The 16,297-nt window shown below is 36.4% G+C and overlaps 1 pseudogene; it reads left to right on the top strand.

The window, feature by feature from the left end:
• The first annotated feature begins 14,059 nt into the window (after positions 1-14,059).
• Positions 14,060-14,822, top strand: LOC120288781 (annotated as a pseudogene).
• Positions 14,823-16,297: the final 1,475 nt, after the last annotated feature.

Raw genomic sequence — 16,297 nt, forward strand, 5'->3', positions numbered from 1 at the left:
GCTCCTATATGGAAGAAGCAAAATTTTCAGCTTCTTTCCGATTGCATCTCGTACGGCTAAAACGTAATCTTCATGATTTTATTTCATTTTTTTTCCTTTGTTCATGCCCATCAACGATTGAAAGATCTAATGTTTATTTTATTATGTCAAAAATGCATATTACGCGAAAGATTAACACCAAATATATATCCCGTCTGAAATATTCAATCGAAACCTTCTAATTTTCAGCGAAATATACCTCTTGGTATATATCGTTTGAATACATAAAAGATTTATTGAATATATCAAATCGTTATTTCTTATCATGACAAGATGTGCCTAAAATTATATGCATAGCATATAATTTTATTTTTTTGTGTTAAAATTAATGCCTAATTTTTATGTAACAAATTAATGACTCGGGTCGTCAAAATTTAGATGTACATAACTGTCCCACTTTGAATGTGAGCTCGGGTTGTTTTCAAAGACAAATTGAGAGCTAAATTTTAATTATGCACATGCATTAAATGATTTTTGTTGGAAAATGAATTACTTTTTTTTTAAAGACAATTTATGTGATGCATGGGAATGCTAATATAAATGGTAAAGGGAGCTACCTGTAATAACTTACATTTGAAGAGAATAGAGTAATTCAAGATAGTTTGTGTTACATGTTTAGATTTCGTACATTTCTATGTTTGTCCATAATAGTAACGAGGTTTTGTAAGGAGATTGCTTTCCTATGACTCGTACCTCTCTACAGTTGTCCAGTATGGTAGTTTTTGGTTGTCTAGGACCCGAACCTTTCTTTGGTCGCCTTGACGAAAAAATTGGTTTATTAGAATCTGTATCTTTCTACGATGGCCTGAATGGGAAATAGTTGTTATCTAGGACCCGTACCATTCTACAATCGCCTAAACGAGAACTCACTTTCTAGAACTTGTACCTTTCTACGATCGCCTCAATGGGAAATAGATGTTATCTAGAACTCGTAACATTCTACGATTGCCTAAACATGGATTCACTTTTCAGGACTCGTACATTTCTACGGTCGCCTAAATAGGAAACGGCTTTTCCAGGACCTATACATTTCTATGGTCGCTTGTTAGCGCCATAAACATTGTTTAGAACCCATACCTTTCTACGGTCGCCTAAACGGGAAATCACTTTTCAGGACTTGCACTAAACTACGGTCGCTTGAACGGGGAGATTACTTTTCCAAGACCCTTACCTTTCTACAATCGCCTATTAGAGCAACAAATATTGTTTAGGACCCATACTTTTCTACAGTCGCCTAAACAGGAAACAACTATTGTTTAGAACCCGTACCATTCTACAGTCACCTAAACGGGAAATCACTTTTCAAGGATCCGTACTTTTATATGATCGCCTGAATAAGAAGCAGCTTTTCCAAGACCCATACTTTTCTACGGTCGCCTGTTAGAGCTACAAATATAATGTCTAGAACCCGTACATTTCTATGGTCGCCTAAATGGGAAAACACTTGCTAAGACCCGTACCTTTTTACGGTCGCCTGAATGGGAAACATATATTGTCTAGAACTCGTACCATTTTACAGTCGCTTAAACAGCATATCATTTTTCCAGGATCCTGTACCTTTCTACAGTCGCCTGAATGAGATGTCAAAATTTTGGAATCCGAAATACCTAGATCAAGACTAAGATATAACAAGAAAGATCGAAAATCATTCACATTCAGAGTGAAATGTTTAGATAGAAATATTTTGTGACATTCAGATTCAAACTAAGATGTCAACAATTGATTGAAAGATTTTGGTGAAATCTATAAACTCTCAATTTCTGAAAAGGAACTCAGGTTATAGAAGCATGCCGAGTCGATGAAAAGAACTCTAGGCTACGGAAGCATACTAGGTCGATGAAAAGGACTTTGGGCTACAAAAGCACGTTAGGTCAATATAAAAGACACAGGGCTATGGAAGCATGTTAGGTCAATGAAAAGGACTCTAGGCTACAAAGGCACACCGGGTCAATATAAAGGACACTGGGCTACGGAAGCACACCAGATCGATGAAAGGGACTTTAGGCTACGAAAGCACGCGAGGTCAATATAAAGGACACTGAGTTACAAAAGCACGTCGAGTTGATGAAAAGGACTCTGGGCTACGAAAGCACGTCAAGTTAATATAAAGGACACTGGGCTACGGAAGCATGTCGGGTCGATGAAAAGGACTCTAAGTTATAAAAGCGCGCCAGGTCAATATAAAGGACACCAGGCTACGGAAGCATGCTGGGTCGATGAAAAGGATTTTGGGCTGTGAAAGCACGTTAGGTCAATATAAAGGACACCGAGCTATTAAAGCACGCCGAGTCGATGAAATGGACGCTGGGCCACAAAAGCACGCCAGGCCAATATAAAGGGATAGCTTGACCAAGTCAAGTGTCAATAATACCCGCGCAATGACAAGTATTTAGAATAAGGGTAGAGATATACTTACTTGGTGATATCTGTGATTCTTGAGGATATGTCTTCTGGAACTTAAATATCCTGTGGAGGCCTCTCACCTCTTGATAGAAATAAATTTTGGAACATCAAAAAAACACCTTAAATGTTCATGATGGATTCTCATCTCCTAATATCATGAGGCATTCTGAAAGGAACTTGAATGTTAGGAGCTCTTGGGTCTTTGAGAAAACATTACCTATTAGACATGATTTAGAGCAAAAATGCATTTACCAAAAAAATAAACAATTAAGGCTATTCTGGAATGCACACTTCAAAATCCACTAAAATTTATCAATTCAATCGGAGTTCATACATAATGACCTTTGCATCACCCAAATTTCCACTAGAGAGAATCATCGTTCAAGACAATTTTCACTCATGACATGGATTTCCTAAGAATACCAAATGAGAGACTTTTAGCTAGAAAGGATTTTCACTCTCTCATTCAAAAGGGCTATTTTAGAAGAATTATTCCATCTCATTATGTCGACAAGGGTCCGAGTATTCTCGCAAGAGGTACGACCTTACCAATCTAAGGGATCTTTAACAGGGACCGTAATGTGGGCTTGGTCAGTAGCTTAACAAATGGACTCTTTGAGTCAAGGCTATTGAAAGAACAACTCTGTAGTCATTTCCGGGTTTACAAGTCCAGAACCTTGTAAAATGAGAAAGAAATAATCTTTCCCGCACTTCTTCAAGCGATGCTTAAAACATGTGAATCCCTATGTTAATTTGAGTGCCCTAATTAGAAAAGACTTTGCAAGGGACGTAACATAGGCTGGGTTCTTGGGTTGAGAAACAAAAAGATCATTAGGCTCAAAATATGTGTAAATGGTGAAAGTTGATGATCATCTTGGCATTGCCACCAATTTTCTCTTTATTAAGGATTGTCATTAGGAATGCACTATAAATCTTGACTCTTTGAGTATTGCTCCATTAGGATACAATTTTTGCAACTGATAGTCATTTATTTGACATTCCTATGGGCATCAGCCTTGCTTGTACTAGGCGCACTGCTTTTTTCATGCCCTTTAGTTCTATTGAATGACCATATGGTGTTTTTTAACATTTGAACTTTTGGGTGGTCTTCGTCTTCTGTCAGTACTCTAGACCATATTGTTTGAATAATTACTAAATTTGATAACATGTGAGAGTTGACTAGTGTACTAATTTTGGATTTTACTCTCATTTTGTCACAGTTGTGTACTAATTTTTTGGTTTTTTAATGGTATTAATCTAATTTAAAGGAGAGTGGCGAGCAAAGTCGCGACTCTTGCTTGGCAAGGTGTGCGACTCACCCAAGTCTGGCGAGGGTTAGCTGGCTATTGCTTGTGTCGAAATGTGCCAAACTAGTATGTCTATAAAAAATTTATCAAAAAATTTATCAAAAATTAATTTTTTGACCATAAAAAATCCAAATTATTGCATCTTTGATGAATTTATCCCAAACTAATACATTTATGATAAATTTACCATCTTTTAGTTTTCGTTAAATTTTACTATCAAATTGATAAATTTGATGACACGTGAGAATTGATTGGTGATCCAATTGTGGATTTTACTCTTTTTTGTCATAGTTATACTAGTTTTGTGTTTTCTGGTGGCATAAATCTAATTTAAGTGAGGATATATTTGTCACAAATATATCGGTTTTGGTTTTGGTGGTCAAAAATTAGTTTTGGGGTAAATATGTCACAATTGTATCATTCTGAAGTTTTTTTTTTATAGTTATTTGTGGTAAATTATCAATGGTGTACCAATTTGGATTTTCTGTAGTTAAAATTAGTTTGAGGTACATTTACCATAGTTATATCAATTTTGGGATTTTCATAATATTGAACTTTTTTCTTTTTGGAATTTTTGGAGAGAGGGTGTGCGATTTCTTGCTTAGCAAGGGACAGGCTTGCCTAGGGCCAACAAGGGTTAGCCATCTCTCACCTATGTCAAAAGCCCAAAACTAGTATGCTTACAACAAATTTTCTATAAATTAATTTTTTTGATAACAAATTTGATTAATTTATCCTAAATAGATACACTTGTGACAAATTTACCTTCTATTAATTTTTGTTAAGTTTACCATCAAATTGTTGAGTTTATTGATACGTGAGAGTTGCCTAGTGTACAAATTTGGGAATGTATTCTCTCTTTATCATAGCTTTACTAATTTTATGATTTTTTGTAGTATTAATCCAATTTAAAATATGATAAAATTGTTACATATGTATCAATTTTGATTTTGACAGTAAAAAATTTAGTTTGTGGTAAATTTGTTATAAGTGTAGCAGTTGGGAGTTTTTATGGTTATTTAGGGTAAATCTATCAATAGTATACCAATTTAGAGTTTTTTATGGTTAAAAAATGAATTTGGGTAAATTTGATACATATATATTACTTTGGGGTTTTTCATAGTATTAACCTTTTTTTTTTTTTTTTTTTTTTTGGATTTTGGAGAGAGGGCAAGCGAAATAGCAACTCTTGCCTAGCAAGGGGTGCGACCCACCTAGGGTCGGCAAGGGTCAACTAGCCCTCGCCTGTGTCAAAAAGCTCTAAACTAGTACATTTGTAATAAATTTAAGATAAACTAATTTTGACAAAAAAAAAAAAACCCCTTGTTACATCATTGATAAATTTGGTGTATTTGTAATAAATTTATCCTCTATTAGTTTTTATTAAATTTTATTGTCAAATTGTTGAGTTTGATGACATGTAAGATTTGACTAGTGTACCAATTCGAGATTTTACTCTTCTTTTGTTGTAGTTGTGTTAGTTTTTTTATTTTTTTATATTAATCTAATTTAAAGGATGGTATATTTGTCACTAATATACCAATTTTGATTTTGGTAGTCAAAAAGTTACTTTGGAGTAAATTTGTTATAACTGTACTAGTTTATAGTTTTTTTTTTATAGTCATTTAGGTTAAATTTATCAAAGACGTATTAGTTTAGGATTTTTTGTGGTTAAAAAATTAATTTAGGGTAAATTTGTCAAAATGTATTAGTTTTGGGTTTTTTGTGATATTAATATTTTTTCTTTGGGTTTTTGGACTTTTGCCTGGCCATATTTGGAGAGGGGTGGGACTCGCCTAGGGTTGGCAAAGTTCAATTGGCCCTCACTTGTGGCTGGCAAAATTGAAAGGTTTTGAACTAAATTAACAAAATGGCAATTGGTTTATGACTTTTTGGACAATTTTCCCTACATGTTTGTCGATAAAGATTTCAGTACATAAAAATCATCAGCAATACCTGGATTTATCCTCGTAATGCCTAAAATAGGTGTAATGCCAACATGTAATTTTGGTCTTAGGAACACAATTTTTGAATGAAGCAAAAAGTTAGCACACCAAAAAAATCACAAAGACGACCCGTATGACAAATGCAATTCTAGCCTTTTCATATGTTGAATTCATTTTACCATGCGGGGTTAATACCAATATTGGTACTGCGTAAGTCGCTGCGGAGAAAATTATGGCTACCCATATGATTAATATTGCAAGTTTTGTACATATCAACTGCCTTAACGACATGCCGCTAATGAGAAGTAAAATTGCAGTAAATAACGATAGGATACAAATGGTATTGTATGACACAAAAGATGTATGCTCATCATGATACTTGTAAACCATTATGGCGATGCCCGCGTTGTAATGTTTTTCAGCTACGGAATCCCCCTGCCATACGCCTCCAAGAGGACTCATCGCCGCTTGAAAAGCCATGGTGGCAAGTAAGATTGCGACCACCATCACATACGACATACCTTTTTGCCAATCTATGTTTTCTTGCCTCTTATTTGGTTGTGCTACACGCGGACAATATTCCCTCTCGGAGGTAGCCATATCCTCCGTAAATAAAAATTACCATTTTGTGAACTTCTAAAGAGGAATAACCTTTCTTCACCATTTCACAAAAAAAAAAGTAACTTTTATTTGTAGAGAACATGGCCACCTCTAGAGGTCAAACAACCAAATGAGAGGCAAGAAAACAATTGTCCATAAAAAGGTACGTAGTCTTTGATGGTCGTCGCAATTTTACTAGACACCATAGCCTTTCAAGGAGCAGTGTGTCATCCAAGAAGAATTTGGTAAGCGGACCTCGTGGCCGAAAAGCATTACACAACGCATATTGCCATAATGGCTAACAAGCATCATGATAAGCATATATTTTTTTTGTCATGCAATACTATTTGTTTCCTATCGTCATTTACGACAATTCTGCTTCTCATTAGCGGCGTGTCGTGATGTGTACAAAACTTGCATATTAATTGGGTTAATATAATTTTCGCGGCAGTGACTTACATAGTACTTATATTGGTATTAACCCCGCATGGTAAAATGAATGTGACATATGAAAAAACTAGAATTGTAGTTTGCCTTGCCTTTATGATTATTCTTTTGGTTTGCCAACTTTTCAGCTTCATTTGAAAATTGTCGTTAAGACCAACATGTGGATGTTGGCATGACACCTATTTCTAACATGCCCCCTTTGCAATTCGCAGTCACAATGTAGAATGTCCAATGGATAGATACTACACACATTCAATGCATGACTTCTTTATATTGCGTTGACTGTTGTGTGTTGATATGTTTCACGATATTACTAGTTTTCGCCATCTTACTTTGCCTACTTATTAGGTTTGAATACCCCATATTGAAAATCGTCACGTTGATTGTGTCAAATCTCACAATCAATACATCCACCAAGGCCGATTGGAAAGCTGCCCTCTTGGTGGAAAAACTAGAGACCTACGAGAGCAACGCTTGGCATTGGCATCAACGGAGCCATTCGTGCTATGGGTTGCTGGTAGGATTATGATAAAGGCGAATATGATGGAGAGGCCTGAGGAGGCAGTGTTTTAGGACATGGATTAAGAGTGGAGGTTTGTGAGGATATTGGCTATCGAATTGGGTATGAGGATGCAAAGCATGTACGTGCTTGGGTCGTGGTGGAAGAAGTACTACGGCCTCATTAAAGCACACTATGACAACTTGAGGTATCCTTTTCTTTTCCATCTATAATTTAGTGTTTATGATTTTTTTTTTCACTTCTACATTATTGTTAAATGATTGTGTGGCATTTATAAAATGCAGTGAATATTCTAAGACAAAGTCCAATGTTATATGAAATTGTTATTTATGAAAGATGAGTGTACATTGCGTGAAGTGCATTACTCTTACTAAATAGAAGGTTTGTCTAATGTATATCGATGAATTAAGATTTGAAATATTATTTAAATCGCTAGTATTTTGCCCGATATATAACTTAATTAATTTTTTAAAATAAAATTTAGTACTTGTGAATCTCAACAGATGAGATAGCTTGCAAGTTACAACCCAGCCCCATTTTGATATATATTCAGTACTTGCGAATTTCTTATATCATTCAAAAATCACGGATCACTAAATTATATGGAAAATAAAAGAACATTATGGCCAATAAGAGTTCAAGGCGGGCTCGTGAATGTTACTATCAATAGCAGCTCCTAAGCTGGTTCTGTGGATGGATTTAGTCAAAATTGTTATAAGAGCACGACGGAAGATTATAGCCAACGACTAAATTATCGTTGGAAACTAAAGCTTCACTCCCCCGTAACTTTGCAAAAACAACTTTCATGTCATCACAATGAGCTTCAATGCCATCATAGCCCTTCTTTCACAGCCCAAACACGTATGTGCCTCGCATCCTCAGACCCACCCTAACAACCACTATCCCTATGGACCTCCACTCATAATCCACCTCCGACACCACTGCCTCCTTAGGCCTTTCTATTGTCATCTTCGCCTTTATCAAGGCCTGTTGGCCAACTGTAGCACGATTGGCTCTAATGCCAATGATTGCACTAGATCCCGATGATATAAGATGAAACACTCGACTGCACGGAGGTACATATTTTCGTAAATCTTTGATTCGCCACCAAGAGGGCGGCATTGCAATTAGTCCTAATGGATGCAATGACTGTAATATTGAACATAGTCAGCCCCACGACTTTCAATATGGGGTAATTAGGTCCATTAGGGAGGTAGAGGAAGATGGCAAACCGCAGGTTGGGAGGGAGGCGTGCGACTAAGACGGTTGGGCACAATGAGGAAAGTCAGATGCATGACACCCGGTCGATGTCCTTTCGAAGGAGAATGCGGAGTGAGGTAACTCATGACTACTGTTTTCCGGTCGGAATGCGGAGGAAGAGATGCAATGGAAAAGAGGAATAAGGCTTTCTAGGATTTGGATGAAAGTGAGAAATGACTTAAACCGTATAAGAAACCGTATAAGAAATGACTTTATTATTCAGAAAAATAAAGTTATAGGGTAATTAACTGCAAATTTTAGATGGTGAAATATAAGTTCTAAATAAAATAAATAAAATTTAAGAGTCCATAACTAGAGAAAGTTACATATCCAATATGTAAATTATCTACATATATATATATATATATCTATTAGACTTTATTTTCAAAGTTTTTTTTATATTAGGTAAGGTATACTAGAAACCCAAGTGTATTTGACACAACACCTTCTCCACTGAGGAAAGGGATAGATTTAGAGGTAATGTCAAGTTAGGACCAACAATCCTTGTTCAGTGCAAGTTCTCCCAAAGTCTTACCTCGCACAATGTTGAGATATTAAATTTTGATTTACCCAACTAAAATTTTATATTAGGAGGTTGAGATAAACTAGAAACCAAGTTAGATATTGGAGTACACATCACTTTCTACATAACTAGAAATCTAGAGTCTTAGACTTGATTTCACTTCTTTACTAACTAGTGCCATTCCAAAACTTGATTATTTGTTAACTAAGTATCACATGCAGTTTTTTTTTTTTGTTCAATCATTACTCTTAAAGTTTATGTCCAATAAGTGTCCTATGTAATGTTTTTATATTTATTATGGTCCTAAAATGTAATCTAACCATTCAATTAAAACAGGAAAATCACAATAAAAAAATAATATACAAGAATTACAATCGATTCACTCAAAGATAGTAGTGAAAGGATAGCCACCGAATGAAGTGCAATAAAAAAAAGCCCGACAAGAAATGGGCAAAGAATTTAACAGTCTTGTTATCATGAGCTTAGTTCGAATTGATTTCAATTTCTTTTCTAAAGGATTGACCTTCTAAAACTAAACTATATCAAATGTGTCTACTAAAACCCTGAACCATGTGTACACTAACTAAATGAAACTTCTAATTTTCTTTATTAATTTCTTTATTTTATTTTATTTTATTATTTATGATTTATTTCTAGATATGGGCCACGGATACAAGTTAGGGCTCTCATATCTAGCCCCCTCAATCTAATTAACCCATTTCCCTAAAATTCAAATTCAGCCCAAATATATTTTAATGAAGTTAAGCCCAAACTTTCCGACACTGTTCAAGCCCAAAATTCATTATTGAACCTTAATCGAGCCTATCTTATAAACCAATCCTCTTATTCTGCCCTTTTCTTATTTATGGTTTTATCATGCAGTTGTTGTTATTATTATTATTCGTCGTTTGCATATCATTACCGAGAAACCTTGATGACTCATTTTTCAATCTTAAACAATTAAAATTTCAACAATAATTCATATCAAATTGGAAATCACACAATTTATCATCGGCCACTGCCAATCTCTGGAACATGATTATCAACCACCTCAATGTGTTGCTAGATAATCGCCGCACTCGTTGGTCACCATCATCCACCCATCTCGATTTTCTATTAACTCAATGATATCTCATCCATAGAACTCGAAATGTACAGCTAATGTATATAGAGACATACCCGCGCAAACGAAATCGGAGCACAGAAATCGGACCGTGATGATCGAATCATTTCCTCCGGACGCCCACCGCAGAACCACGACAGCAGGCAAACCATCCGGAAATAAAAGAATATGTCAGTTGCAGTTAACAGATAAAATCTCAGAAAATCGTATTTGATGACTCATGAAGCAACCGATGACATACAAAACAACATCAGGCTGTCTTCGGATCGAACGAAAAATAGGCGTCATCTCGCTTGAGGGCTCTGGATGGAACGTTATGGTAATGTCTGGATCTGACACCATCGCATCAACGCGGATTTCAGGTCAAACCATGAACAAAAGATTCAACATCAGTCAGATTTCCTGCGAACATTACCATGACGTTATTTTTTTATATTGTTTCAGATCAAAGATTGAACCGAGATGAGGAGTACTTGGATCTCACCTGCTCTTTTGCTCGCATCTTCATCTTCTTCGGACGCCAGGGAGAGCGAGAGAAAGCGAGAGTTAGCCACAGAGAGAGAGAGAGAGAGAGAGAGAGAGAGAGAGAGAGAGAGATGAGATCTTCCGTTTTTGAGGGGGCTTCAAGGACTCTGGTCATTTGAACTCTGATAAGATGGATTTCTCTGTTGAGATTTTGTGGGTTTGAATGGGTCAAAGAAGCGAGAATCTCGGATATGGCAGCGCTAACCGTCGCCGGTTGAAGACTAATCGGACTGACTCAACAACTCTATTTCTTCTTCTTCTTACTTTTTAAAATTTTTTTTTTTTTTAATGAATGCTTAACTGATCGACACAAATTTAGATGCCAATGATAATTTATTGTATAATAGTGTTGAGGCTAAACATTGTGCAATTCGGGTATAAGTTACAGGACTAGGAAACACTTGAGATGAGGGAGGAGTCTTTAATCTTTGAACTCGAAACTTTTAGGCTGATTCAGGATTTTTTTTATCCCAGACCTTGTACTTAAGTAAGTATCAAATACATTTCATAGTTGACTTAATAAGTGTCGGTTCAATTTGTGTAATTGACTAATCGTCGAAAAATAAACTAATGAACCAAAACTCATCAACTTAACATTATTTTTATCTTAAAAATATCCCCAATTCAAAAATACGTGGTCTTTTAGAAACCTTAGTTTCACTTTGGTTGTTTGCTAAATAAATTTTCTTTAAAGTACAAAAGCTAATTCAAAATTAGGAAATAAAACTAAGTGAAGGATAAGCATGTGTGTTTCGAATTAAAGTTTTCATTCTTTTATTGTAGCGTCTAAAATTTAGTGAATATTAAGTGAAGCTTATTCAAGGCATAAATTAAGTTCTCCTTGAAATTATCTTGATCTAATTTTGAATTGAATTGAAAAATAATGCATTAATCACATTAGTAACCAGAAGTTATATTTCAAAATCTGGGTATCATTCATGTATTAATATATATTTCTTGTATTGACTTCATCACAAACTACACGGATAAACCAATATATTTAAAGTTACTTTATTTTTAGAGAATAAAACCCCAAATTAGACTCATTATAACATATTTACCGTAATTTTTTTTATGTGATACAATAAATCCTAAACTTATACCTATGGGATACATTTACCCCTCGCCAAGATTTCACCAATGAACACCACTAAAATCCACGTTGACATTGCACTCCTATGGCTTCACGATGTCTTTTTGGCTGAAAAATCAAATATGTACTAAGGGCACAAATGTGGAGTTTTTGATGTTACAAAATAAATTTGGGGGTAGATGTGCTACATTGGGCATAGTCCGAGGTGTTTTCTGTTTTTTTTTTTCTTATTTTTATATGGTTTTTACAAATTTAAAATCAATGAGATTAATTCAAAGATATAAGTGTTTTGGAAGGATTATAGAAATTTATTTCAAAATATTTTATCCAGATCTTTATCAATATTATTGATCAAATACATTTAAAGATGATTTTCTTTATTTATTTTCAGATTTAAATTTAAATCTAAAAAGTGATAGATGTGTAAGCATGACAAGTCACTAAACTAATCATACTTGGTTGAATTTAGGCTACATGCACATGACGAGCAAAGGAGCAGTTATGGCTTTGTTGACTCTTAAATTTTACTCGACAAATTAAGCAATAAATTATTGTAAAAAGTTAGAAAAGAAGAAGTAAATAGTGCTAAAAAGAACTCAAAAATAATAAATAATAAATAAATAAAGATATATAACGAATAACAAATAACAAAATGCCAATTCATTTTGGTCCAACTCGCGTAGTCGACATCCGCATGCTTGAGGATATGATTTTCTATGCACAAAAAACATAAGAATTGAGCAAAAATCCACTTTCTAATTCCCTCTCCTTTGCCGATCAGCCCCGGCCACCACCTCCGACAGCCACAACCTTATCATTGGTCGTTGCTCGCACAATGGAGAGAGACCCGTTGAGACATTCTAGAGAGTATTTTTTGAGTGACATCACCAAAAAATTCTTTCAGGGGATTGACATCCAAAAGAGTTCTTTCTTGTTTCTGATTCATCTTCGTGCCCAAGGTGACTCAGCCATCATCGGACTGCTGCTCCAGAGAAGCACCTCTTCTTCTCTGTCTTCTTTGTCAAGAATATCCGAAGAGCTTGGATTCGTGTCCAAAGCCTTTGTTTGGGCGCCAATCACTGTTGACGAAGTCTCACAGGTTACGGTTGCTAATTCGTTCACCATTCGCGACCTGTGATCGCATCTTAGCCATTGCGGATCAAATGGCTGATAATCGTGAAATGCTCAACTTGATTTTCAAAGTCTTTCACTGCCGATTGTTGCCACCGACGTCTTTGGGACCTCCTCTTGTCAGTTCAACAGTCAATCGAGCTTGGCCGGGCGAAGTCCGAATCATAAGCATAAGGTTTGGAGTCCAAGTCTTACCCCCAAAGATCCCAAGTTAGACTCCACGGATCTCGATTGTGAACTCGAAGTGTTGGTTCGAGCACTATAGTGCTAGGTCCGCCCAGCAAAGTCCTAAGCTAGGTTCTAGGGCCCTATGTTGATGCTCCGGACAATGACGATAATCATGTTGGTGGGGAGGTCAAGTTGGCATTTTAAATATTGAAATTAAGAGACATAAATCCTTTTTGGTAATTTATGTCTTGTTTTATTTTTTTTTGTTGATTCAGAAAGGAAAAAAATTTCCGGTCCATCTTTTACTTTCAAAAGATATCAAAAAGAAAAAAAAATGGAGAAACATTTTTCGATAATCGGAATATATGAGACAAACAAAGAAAAATGGCGTTCCTTAAAATATCATGTCACTACTACAATGTTCAAAGAACTCGAGTCATCTCCTATACTTCGTCTGTAATTTTTCCATGATCAGTGCTTCTCGTTTTCTTCTTTCGTTTTTCCGCCACATCCTGTACGTTTCCGTGCCACCAAGTTTTCTTTCTTCTCAAGCGTCAGTCATTGGATCCATGAAGCAACCCTTCAGATCTAAAGAGCCACTATCCTTGCCCCCTAAAAAAAGGAGGAACGTGCCCCTTGCTTTGGCTTTTCAATTCAGAAAGGATAAGAATAAAGTATATCACGTTGTGTCTCTCCTGAATAAAGAAGTCTAAGTGAGCATTTGAAACACGTGTTGAGAATCTCATGAGTCATCAGTCATATGTCATCGATGACTACATGGCACTTTCCCAGAAGCTCCATCCAAAATGTAGCTCAACCTATATAAAGCTCTCTCTCTCATGGTCTTTTCAATTTCACTCCTTCAGAAACCAAATCATCCCTTCAATCTTCCACATTCAGTGATCTCAAAGCTGCAAATTCTAGCCCAAAGCGAAAATGCTTCAGGAAATCTTCGGTCCCTTTGAGACCGATCCATGCGATGCTTTGAAATCCATCTGTCAACATCTTTTGAAGAAGATGATGATGATGATGATGCCGTCAACGCAGCATTTTCTACACAAACTCCAGCAAACATTTGCAGGAGGTGTTCAAGCTTCAGCAATCTTTTACTGTTGGAGAGTTGGAGCGAGCTGCCCCTAAAAGTCGATGACTCGGAGGACATGGTGGTGTACAGCGCTTTACGCGATGCGCTCAATTTCGGGTGGACAGTGCCTCTGGCTTCGAGCCAAGAACTGGATTTCGAAGTGACGACCATTGATTATAACAGCGTAGGTCTGGCGACAGAGGAGAAACAAGAGACAGTGGAGCGTGAGGTACAAGTGCCGGTCAAGAAGACGCATTATAGAGGAGTGAGGACGCGGCCGTGGGGAGAATACGCAGCAGAAATGAGGGACCCCAAGAAAACGGAGCAAGGATTTGGCTTGGCACTTATGAGACGCCCGAGGACGCGGCATTGGCCTATGACCAGGCAGCTTTTAAGATGAGGGGTGCAAGGCCAAGCTCAACTTCCCACACCTCATCGGCTCCACTGACTACGAGCCCATCAGGGTCAGCCTGAAACGTCGGTCTGCCGAGCCTAGCTCGCCGTCCACGTCTAGTGGTGAAAGCTTTCTGACAGGGACGAAGATGAGAAAGAGAGAGGTTAATGTAGATGCTAAGGTGGATTTTCAAAGTCCAATCCCCTTTCACATTCTTGATGTGGGCTTGTTGTGTGTGGATGAACAATTTTTGTTTTGATTGTGGAAACTACAGTTTAGTGTTTTTATCCCATTCCATTAGGGTTTGTACACAGGAAAAGAGTAGGAAAAGGTTCTTTGCTATAGATTAATCGACAATTACCCTTTTTTTATTGGAGAAGTTCCAAACCCGGCTGTGGTTTAAGCCAAAATGATGTCATTTTAGACATTAATCCTCATTCAAGTTAAAATTAACAAACATTCGAGAGAAAAAGTAATAAAAATCCCTATTAATATTTTCCCTTGATTAAATTGGATGGGTTAATAGAGATTTTTTTACAAAAAATAGAGATTTACTCGTATCAACTGTAAGTTTTTAAAACTGAAAAAGAAAAAAAAACTGTAAGTTTACCCACCCCGTAGTGGGCGAGTTAGTTAGAGTACACACTTGCCACACGAAAGGCCAGGGTTCGATTCCCCTACTCGTCACGTTGCGCAACTTAAGTGGGGTGCCATGGGTGGTAGAACCCTGCGCTAATACTTCCACGGGTTTACGTCGCCAACTGCGGACGGTGGTTCTGGATTGTCAAAAAAAAAATGTAAGTTTTAAAATTGAATTTGCACATTTCGAATGTTTAATAACTCAACCATATTTTTGATAATTTTTAAAATTTTTGGTACACTTATCCTTATATTTTTCAATAACCTTTGGACAGCCCCTAACCCTTACTGAAACTTAATAGCACTTAAAAAAAAAAAAAAAATCTGTACATGTGAAGACAGACTAATACGGCTCTACAGTTTTCTTTTTATCAAATGCGCATGTAATTGGACCTGTACGGCACGATACATCAGATCTAAAAATGTTACTTTATATACAAAAGCATGCGCACATTATTGTCCTTCCCCAATAAAATAAAAAGGAGCGCGCCCCATGCTTTGGTTTTTTAATTTAAAATGGATAATAAAAAATATTAATTCATGTCTTTCGCGATTAAAAAAGTCTTATTGAACATTTCAAACATGCCCATTTCCAGAAACTTGATCTAATATAAATGGGAGCTAAGAATTAAATCATTTATGTTGAAATCACCACTAGCCAAGCAGTCGAGCTCAACCTACCTATAGCTCCCACTTTGCTGGTCTTTTCAACTCTTCACTTTTCCAAAACCAAAACATCCCTTCAATCTTCCAAAATCAGTGACCACAAAGCTACAAATTTTAGCCAAAACGAGAATGCTTCAAGAGGGACTAATCAATCCGATGTTTTGAAATCCATTTGTGAGTATCTTCTTGAAGATGATGATGATGATAGTGTCAATGCAACATCTTTTGCAGCAACTCCTACAGACGCGTACACACAAGGAGTTTGAGCTTCGACAATCTATTATTAATGGATAGTTGGAACGAATTACCCCTAAAAGTTGACGACTCAGAGGACATGATGGTGTACGGAGCTTTGTGCAACGTGCTTAATTCCAGGTGGACAATGCCTTTGGCTTGAAATCAAGAACTTGTTTTGGAAGTGACGACCGT

This window comes from Eucalyptus grandis, chromosome 10 (genome assembly GCF_016545825.1).
Source record: "Eucalyptus grandis isolate ANBG69807.140 chromosome 10, ASM1654582v1, whole genome shotgun sequence".
Lineage (NCBI taxonomy): Eukaryota > Viridiplantae > Streptophyta > Magnoliopsida > Myrtales > Myrtaceae > Eucalyptus > Eucalyptus grandis.